General features: G+C 50.4%; 1 pseudogene; it reads right to left on the reverse strand.

Moving 5' to 3' along the window:
- Positions 1 to 3,129: 3,129 nt before the first annotated feature.
- LOC114022097 lies at positions 3,130 to 5,602 on the reverse strand (annotated as a pseudogene).
- Positions 5,603 to 10,024: the final 4,422 nt, after the last annotated feature.

The raw sequence follows: 10,024 nt of genomic DNA on the forward strand, positions 1-10,024 counted from the left end.
CGTGAGCTACAGCTCACTTCATCGGATGCATAGCATATCGTGGAAACTGCAGAAGACATTATATACACACAGAGACCATGAAACAAAACTTCCTCCCACCTCACTCCCCCGCTGGCAACAGCTTATCTAAAGTGATCATCAAGTAGAGCCATTTCCAGCACAAATCCAGGTTTTCTCACCCTTTCCCCCCCCCCCACACACACACATACAAATTCACTCTCCTGCTGGCAACAGCCCATCCCCCTTTGAAACCCCTCTTTATAATGTGCATGATAATCAAGGTGAGTCACCTCCAGCACTAATCCAGGTTTTCTCACCCCCCCCCACACACCCCCCTTTTTTTCCAAAAACCACACACACAAACTCATTCTCCTGCTGGCAACAGCTCATCTTACAATGTGCACAGCAATAATCCAAGTTTAACCAGAACGTCTTGGGGGGGGGTTTTGCAGGAAAAAAAACAAGGGGAGACAGGCTACCTTGCATAATGACTTAGCCACTCCCAGTCTCTATTCAAGCCCAAATTAATAGTATCCAATTTGCAAATGAATTCCAATTCAGCAGTTTCTCGCTGGAGTCTGGATTTGAAGTTTTTTTGCTTTAAGATAGCGACCCTCATGTCTGTGATTGCGTGACCAGAGAGATTGAAGTGTTCTCCGACTGGTTTATGAATGTTATAATTCTTGACATCTGATTTGTGTCCATTTATTCTTTTACGTAGAGACTGTCCAGTTTGACCAATAGGGACTGGATAATGATTCCTCCCCATGTCTCCTTCCGAGCTCCCATGGCCCCGAACCTACTTCCTGGCCCCGCCCCTGCCTCCTGGCCGTCTCTCCCTCTACCCCGCCTTCGCCGCGCCCTCTTGACCTCTCCCCCTGCTTCCTGGCCCCGTCCCATGCCTCTAGCTCCTCCCCACTGGCTCCTCCCCCTGCTTCCAGTCCCCTTAGCCCCGCCCCCATTATTCCCAAACCCCTGGATCTGACACAGATGCTCCTGCCTCGACTGGAGTGTAATTCAACCCCTGGCCTATGTCCCTGCCTGCACCCGTGTGCACACATGGCCACACGTCTGCGGAGGTATGTGGCATCAGTTGGGAGCCAAATCAACCCCCCCCACCTCCCAGTTATACACTGGGCTTGGAAGGATTAGGTTTTGATCAGTAAAAATGTCGATTTCACCATGCACACACACAGCCCCACAAAAAACATTTCCACATCAGTAATAATCAACATTAACAGCTGGGCAACCCAAGGAAAAGGCTGCTTGAGAATTTATTCCAGTTTGATGTTACGGATATTTCCATTGTATATTTAGACATGTGATGGGGATGATGTGCTTTAACGCCGATAAAGCTTTGACTTTTTTGAATCTCAACGCCTATTAACTCATTAATTATTGTCTGACCCCCTTGTTGCTGATCCTGCTTAATTCCCGCAACGGCAACGATTTAAACGGATCAGATTAAAAAATGCTTAAAAATAAACATCGAAACATCGAAAAAATAAAACTTGAATTCTGCCAAGTCTCCTTATACACCTGTTAAACTGAAGCGATATTGACAATCTCCCCAGCTGCCCCCTAGAGGCTCCGCAAGCGCCTCGTGTCGCTGTCTTACTCAGTCTGCCTGCCCATGTATGTTTTTATTTTATGGTCATCATTGTTTTATTACAGTCATTATTTTATTATCATTCATTGCTTTATAATTAATTACATACAAACAAATTTTTTTTTTTTTGCCTAGAGCCAGGGATCAACCCTGATTCCCATTCTCCCCTCTGCTCTGACCCACTAGACTCTATTCCCTTCCCAGAACAGAAGCCAGGAGTCCAGACTCCCACTGGCTTCAAATTCCCTTCTTCTCCATTCCCTTCTTGAGCAGCTCCTCTCTAACCACTGGACATTGCTGCCTCCCTGCAATACCTTGAATGAAGCCGCTGAGAATGGTGTACAGCCCCTTTCAACCCAAATGATCCTCAAGTCCTTTAACAAAGAGTACAAGGTTACACATCAGCCAAATATCCTTTGCTAAGCTCTTTTTTGGGCAGGGACTTTATTCTCTCCGGAGCTGCTGTTTGAAGAAGATTATTCAGGCAAATATTAAAAGTCATCGCAACAAGAAAGAGTCACAAATTCCCATGCTCTAAGATCCTGCTCTGCAAGCCTCAGAGATTAGTGGCCAGGGCTGTCCTTAGCCATACACAGCATAAGCGGCTGCTTAGGGCACCTGAAAATTTGAGGCACCACTGGGAGGGAGAGGGTACAGGGGTCTCTGTGCATAACTGTGACTGGGGCCGGGTTGTTCGGTATCCTTTCCTGCCTCGTCCCACCCCACAGGGCTGTGAGCCCGGGCTGCCGCAGCATCTGCTAACTACGAAGCTCGGTGTGTGTCAGCAATGGGGGGGGGGGTTTCCTTCTGGGTGTCCACGGGCAGGGGTGGTGTCTGTCCCCAGTCAGGCATAGGGGCACCAGTTTAATAATAGTATGTAGAGCCCCATAAATCCTAAGGACAGCTCTGTTAGTGGCCATCCGTGGCACAGAACTGGTATCTGTAGACTCTTCCTACATCGATGGAAGGGGTTTTTCCATTGGTGTCATTAATTCACCTCTCTGAGAGGCAATAGCTAGATTGACAGAAGAATTTTTCCTTCGACCTAGCTGTGTCTACACCGGGGTTAGGTTGAGCTAACTACGGTGCTCAGGGCAAAAACATTTTCACATCCCTGAGCAATGTAGCTAGGTCAATCTAATTTTTAGTATATAAGAACATAACAACGCCCATATTGGGTGAGACCAATGGTCCATCTAGCCCAGTATTTTGTCTTCTATCAGTGGCCAATGCCAGGTGCTCCAGAAGGAATAAACAGAACAGGGCAATCATCAAGTGATCCATTCCCTGTTGTCCATTCTCAGCTTCTGGCAGTCAAAGGCTAGGGACACTCAAAGCATGGTTGGGGTTGCATCCCTGGCCATCTTGGCTAATAGTGATCGATGGACCTATCCTCCATGATAGACCAGGCCTTAATCTCATCGCTTCCCTGGTCTCTGTCTTCCTGGAAAGGACGCAGATCTTTAATATCTATGCCCCCTTTCCCAAGACGCATTGCTGCCCACAGTACAACTCCAGAGTCCCTATGGGTTTTCCGCTTTAGCAGGAGAGACGGGAGGGGAGGTTGGACCCAGACTATGAAGATTTCATGGTAATTGGGAGTGGGCGGAAGCTGAAGATGGACAGCTCAGAGATGGTGCTCATATGGGTAACTGTGATGGACAGCCTCTGTCAGGTCAATTACCAGCTGGAGGCGTGAAGGTTTCTAGCCTTGATGCATGTTAAGAATTGCACAAGTCACTCGAAGCAGCAAACACACTGGTTTTGATTTACACAAGAGAAAAGGGGGGGAAAGTTGTTCATTGGGATGTTTAACCTCCTCCCCCCACTCATTCACCCCATAGGGTAATGATTTGGCCTAATCACTTCTTCCCAAGACTAGGAGAATTTCTTGCAGCATAAAATGGAGGGGAGAACCCCAAATCTGCAGCCATTTCATATGAACATTCAACAGCTGAGAGAAAAGGGACAACATTTGAGAGGGTGCGAGATCTCTGAGAATGAATGAGTAAAGGGGTCAAATCTGAGGAGAAAGTTGCTCGGGGGGGGTTGACATCCTCTTTTTCTTCATCCACCATGTGGGACGAGAACTCAAGCCAGCTGGTTCCCTCCAAAAGCAGATGTTGCTGCAATTTAAAATGGGAGGGGGGAAAAAGACCCCAAAGTGAGAGAGTTTCTTTCCCTATATTCAGCAATTAAAGAGAAAAATGGCCAAATCCGGGAGGATTTTAGATCAATATTCCATAATTTAGCGGGAACGGTGCCTGACTTGAGGAGTCCCAAAATGGAGGGAAATTTCTATTGATATTCAATAAAGAGAAAATCTAAGGAGATTTTAGATCACTATCTGTTAATTAGAGAGAAAAGAGGCAAAATCTGAGGGGAAAGTTGATTCTAATGAGTTTAACACCTTCATTAACCCCATCCACAATTTGGAGCAATGATCGGCGCCAACTGTTTCCCTCCCAATGCCGAAGTAGCTGTGGTTTAACCTGAGAAGGGGGAAGAAGCCCCTAAACTATCCATATCAGAGAATTAAATAGAAAAGAGGGAACATTGGTGGGGGTTTTTTAGATCAATATTCAATAAGAGAGAATCTGAGGTATTTTATATTGGGGGGGCAGGGGTGTGGTCCGTACAGGCTGGATCTGGTGCAGAGAGATGACTCTCAAATGCCCACATCACTCCATCTCCTCCATGCAGAGCCAGCTTTGTTCATGGATGGAGTCAAGGAAGGACATAGTGAGGTGCCCAACACCATCCACCAGGCCTTGACATGCTCTTCTGCCTTCTGGGTCTCATGGTGAGTGACCTCTGGTTTCCCAGTCCCAGTCCCAGTGTGGACATGAACAGAGAGATTGAAATGCAGACCTCCTAGATGGGAAAGGCTCCATAGCCCATTGCCTGGCCCCCTGACCTGAGGCTGGATCGGAGCTGCTGCCCCATAGAGAACCAAGCCAGCCAGTCCCAACTCATTTCTCTGGCTCATGTCCTCTTACTCCAGAATAGCCTCCCCAGCAACCTCCTTAGAGCCCTGTGCACATCCTTGTTCCTCAGCGTGTAGATCAGGGAGTTCAGCATGAGGGCGATGATGCCATAGAAGAGGGAGACCATCTTGCCCAGGTCCTGGGAGTAGCTGGACGGAGGCTGTAGATACATGAAAATGGCCATGCCGTAGAAGAGCGACACCACAGCCGGGTGGGAGGCGCAGGTGTTGAAGGCCTTGAGCCTGCCCTGGGCCAAGCAAAATCCTCAGCACGACAGCGACGATGTAGCCGTAGGAGACCATGATGAGGTCCAGCGGCAACAGCAGGAAGATCACACTGACAGCAAAAGCCTCGGCCTCGTTGGCAGAGGTGTCGACACAGGCCAGCCTGAACAGGGCCGGCAACTCGCAGAAGAAGTGGTCCACCCGGTTCCGCCCACACCGGGGCAGCCACACGGTCAGGATGGTCTGCAGCATGGAGTTGCCGAAGCCGCTCAACCAGACGGTGGCCGCCATTTGCAGCAGAGGCGGCGGCTCATGGTGATTGTGTAGCGCAGCGGCTGGCAGATGGCGACGTAGCGGTCGGAGGCCATGACGGCCAGCAGGAGGCACTCGGTGCAGCCCAGAGAGAGGAAGACGTAGAGCTGGGCCACACAGCCAGCCCAGGAGATGGACTTGTGGGTGCTGCGGAAGTTCACCAGTATCTGAGGAATGGTGCTAGTGGTGTAGCAAAGGTCCAGGAAAGAGAGGTTGCTGAGGAAGAAATACATAGGGGTATGGAGAATGGGTTCCAGCCATAAGACCCCAATGATGGCCAGGTTCCCCAGCAAGTTCAGGATGTACAAGACCAGAGAGACCATGAAAAGCAGCATCTCCAGGCGTGGTTGGTCAGAGACCCCCAAAAGGATGAACTCCCACTGGGAGCTCCCATTCCCTCTTTCCTCCTGCAGGGAGAAGGGACAAAGATAAGGATGAAAGGAGCCCCATTTACACATTCAAGGGTAGCCCCATTTGCTCTGAATGAACCATGCCCACTTGTGACTTTGTCAAAGAAAATCTGGGCCAGTTGGGTGGCAGGTAGGATCCTTCTGCCAGGGAATGGTTTTGTCACAGAAAAGTGGTTCTGTGGCACTTAGTGACAAAGGAGGATCCATATATCAGGGAATTAAAGTGACCTAGAAAACTGGATCTGTGGCAGTTGGTGGGAGCAATAGGATGTGATAGATAAATGGATGCTTAGATTATAAGGTCTTTGGAACAGAGGCTGTTTTGTTTTGTTCCTTTTATTCCGTATTTTAATAGATCCTGGTTGCGACTGGGGCTCCTAACTATGATCCCAAATTTGCGCTGCTAACTGCCCCTCTTATGGGTGAAAGGACTGGGCATATTTAGTCTAGAGGAGAGAAGGTTGAAGGGGGACCTGGTAACAGTCTTCAAATATGTGAAAATTTGTCGTAAAGAGGATGGTGATCAATTGTTGTAAAGAGGTTGTAAAGAGGATGGTGATGAATTGTTCTCCATGTCCATTAGGTCGGAAATGCATTTACCAGACAAGTCTGGGTAAATCAGTTTCTTAAACACAAAGGAGTCTAGCCAGGTGTCATCAAAGTTGATGGGCAATCACTTATCAAGTGGCCAGTCTTTGGCAAGGAAGGGGGGCAGGGACAACCCCATCTGCACTGAAGCAAACAACAGCATGGCATCTCCTTCACCATTAGACTCCTTGTCTCCGTACTTGCAGCAGGAATGAACTTTATCTAGGCAGAACCCTCAATAAAATGCATATCAAAGGGTGACTGGACTATAAAAGTGAGGGGTAGAAACACCCCAAGGTATCTCTCCCTATCCATCTCTCTCCCTTTCCCCTTAGAAGACAAAAGAAACAGCGTTTGGACTTTGGGAGCAGATCCTGGTCTGAGAATTGGCTCAGCAATGTTACTGGAAACATGTGGAAGGGATTGAGCCAAGTCTAGTTTGTTAATTTTAGTACTAGGAAGTGTTTTACCTTTACTTCTCCTGTAACCATTTCTGACTTGAATGTTTTATGCTTTTACTCACTTGAAACCCAACTCTTTGTAGTTAAATAAACATGTTTTATTCCATAATACAAACTGCATTGAAACTGAATTGTGTGGGTAACTCCATTTAAAGTAGCAAACTGTTGGATATTCATCTCCTTAGAGAGGCAACGGACCTACAATATCTGAACTGTCCAGGAGGGGACCGGGCAGTGCAGAACCCAGGTCTTGGGCGGGAATTTGGAACTGGGAGTTTGTTGCAGTCACCCTGCAAGTGGTAACCATGGCTGCAGGAAGCCAGAGTGTGGCTGGTGTTTGCGGACAGGCTGCTGGGGTCAGAGTTGCTGGACCATGCCTGTGGCTATACACGGACACTCAGGGTGTGACCCGCATGCCGGCAGGCGGCTTGTGAGCGACCCACATTGGAAGCTACAACAAGAAAACATTGTGAGGCAGCCAAGGTAGCAGGGCAGGGGTGACCCAACCTCTCATTAGTCTGGATTGCACCCCGGAATGCCATACTGTCCTGGGAGGTTTTTAAGAAGAGGTTCGGCAAATACTGGTCAAGTATGGTTAGGTAATCTTATTCCTGCCTCAGTGTGGGGGTGTGGCCCAGATGACCTCTGGAGGTACCCTCTAGACCTACATGTCTAGGAGTCTAGGATTCTACTGCCACTTTAACTTGAATCTATTATGTTTATGTACTTCTCTGTGCAACGGACAGGGGCCACAATCTAAACACTGAGGGTGAGAATAAAATAATCCCAATACCACTAATAATGGTGTAGACCCTGATCCTACGACCAGTTAGAGCTGGGGTTTACAAAGCAGCTTTAAGGAATGAGGCACCCAAATCTCACTGATTTTCAGGGGGATTATGGGCTCATATAGGGCTAAATATGCAGATAGGCACCAAGTGGGATTTTCCGAAAAGATTTTCTAACTCCCACTGGTGCCAATAGGAGTTAGGCACCTAGCCCCCATCTGCATCTGAGGGCACCTAAATCCCTTTGTAAATGTGGCCCATGCTTCCTACTTGCCCTAATCTCCTTTACCCAAACCACTTACAGTGGGGTTGCCTGTGGGCTTAAGTTAAGCACGTGCATAGATCTTTGCAGGATCAGGGCCCCTCACGGGACAACAGGTTTACATGGCATTTTACAAACCCCGTCCTTCAGACACTCACCCAGGTGATTGACGACTCACCTGTGCAAAGTTATCCCTGCATGTTTGTGGCTTGGGGGCCCTGGATAAGATTTCAACCCTAACCAAATCTACCACTCAATGGGACTTGTCTGCTCTGCAGAACCACAGTATCTGAGCACCTAACAATCTCTAATGGGTTTATCCTCACATCACCCCTGGGAGGCAGGGAAGTTTTATCAGACCCATCGCACAGAGCTAACAAATCTAACCATCCCACATGCTCCCCAGCTCCTGGACCCTCCCCAGGAATAAGCATGAACGAGTGGTGGAGAAAAACCCGGACTCACCTCCATTCACCTCCGGCTCTGCTCTGCCCAGGTGCCTCCTGCCCAGGCAGCTCCAGGCGGCTCAGATGCTCCGATGCCAGGACAGAGTCTGGAGTCCCTGCTCCCCTGTGCTGAGCCCCCCAGTCCCTGGGACGAGGCCGCCCCGAGCTATGGAGCTGAATGTCAAAGGATGCTCCGGGGTCAGGGAGAGCAGCTAAGTTTGTCCCCTGCCATGGGGCAGCACCATCTGCATCTGGCTCTGGAAGCCCAGAGGCTGCAAGTGTTGCCCCCCCCCCACACACACACACACTACTGGGGCCCTGGGGTGGGTCTCAAAAGGAGGGGAATGTGGCAAACTGGATGCTCAGAGCCAGTGTTGCATGGTCACAGGGTAGCTCCCCCCTGATCCCAGGAACCAAGTCTGCTCGGTGTGTGAGTGAAGTACCAGTGGGCAGGTTGCTCCAGGCTGGGAGAGATATCCTGAGCCTCTCTCAGCTGGCAGGGTCTCCTAGAAGCCCGGAGACCACAGTGATGGAATGAAAGAAATCCCAGAGATGGGGAGGAGAGAGAGAGATGGATACAGGGAGAGGAATGGAGAGAGAGTGTGGATGGACTGATGGATGCCAGACGAGCATGGACAGGAAAAGAGAGGGAGAGTCCAAGAGAGGAGAGGATGGATGAGGGAGAGAGGGAGCCAGAGGTGAATTGTTAGGACAGAACGAAAGGCAGAGAGAAGGATGGGTAAAAGGAGCAATACAGAGACAGATAGAAGAGCAGCGAGATCTGCAGAGAGATGGATGGAGGAGAGGTAGATGGATAGAAGGATAGAGAGGGAGAGAAAGACAGACAGACTGGCAGTAGGATAGCGAGCTGGGGAGAGACACCCAGAGAGCTGGATTGATCTGGAGAAGTACAGTGGATGGCTGGAAGGAGGTAGGATCCCCAGCCTGTGTCCCTGCTCCCTGACCTACCCCAGCCCTGGGGTCTCTCTCTGGGCTCGTGAGCACAGTCTCACACTATGCCCGAGCTGCCCCAGCTCCAAAGCACAGCTGAGAAGGGCCCTGTGTCTCTGTGATTGTGGGAGGCTCCTCCTTGTGCAGCTCACGATTGCTGCCGCTGACTGCATAGGGCCATGGGTGGAGGAGAGGGAGCAGGCAGGGCCCTTATGGATGTTGGAGCCGGGAAGGGGGCGGGGGCTGTGACTCCCTGAAGCCTCCCAAAGGGCTGGGACTTGGCTGGTGAGGTTTGCGATGCCCCAGGGACTCCGTGCACCAAATTGGCCAGGAGACTCCTCCAGCAATGCCGTCTAGGGGAGAGTTGCCTGGGGAGGAGTAACTCCAGCCCCTGAGCACTGCACCAGGATTGGGGCCACAACCCCCGCTCTAGTCACAGCCCCATCTATACTGAGGCCTCCCCTAGACCCTAGGTCTCATCTCCCAGCCCTCAGACCCATCGCTGGCATTGTGACCCTAGCCCAAGCCCTGGGGTGCGCTGAGCCATGGAGCAGGGATTGTCCCTTCCCATGGGGTGAGTTGAGCTGAGACAGTTCTCAGAGCGAGTCAGCGCTGAGAGCAGGACGCTGGGGTTAGTGCACGGCAGCGACGTCTGGAAGTTACAGCTCCGACCCCCAGGACACCTGGGTTCTCTTCCCACCTCTGGGAGGGGAGTGGGTTAGAGCAGGGAGCTGGGAGGCAGGACTCCTGGGTTCTCTTTGGCTATCGATTCCGAGCAATACTCGGTGACTTAATATCAGGCACAGAAATGGGTGGGTGGGGTCAAGGCACCCCCAGGCATCCAGAATTCCCTTTGCTAACATGTATGGGAACCTGGAGGACCATTTAGGGGTGTGCGAAAGCTACCAGCCCCCTGCCACCAAGGGGGAGAAGAATGTGTGTGGGGAGACCAGGGAAAGTGAGAATAGGCTGAAACTCAGCTAAGG

This window comes from Chelonia mydas, chromosome 14 (genome assembly GCF_015237465.2).
Source record: "Chelonia mydas isolate rCheMyd1 chromosome 14, rCheMyd1.pri.v2, whole genome shotgun sequence".
In the NCBI taxonomy this organism is placed as follows: Eukaryota; Metazoa; Chordata; order Testudines; family Cheloniidae; genus Chelonia; species Chelonia mydas.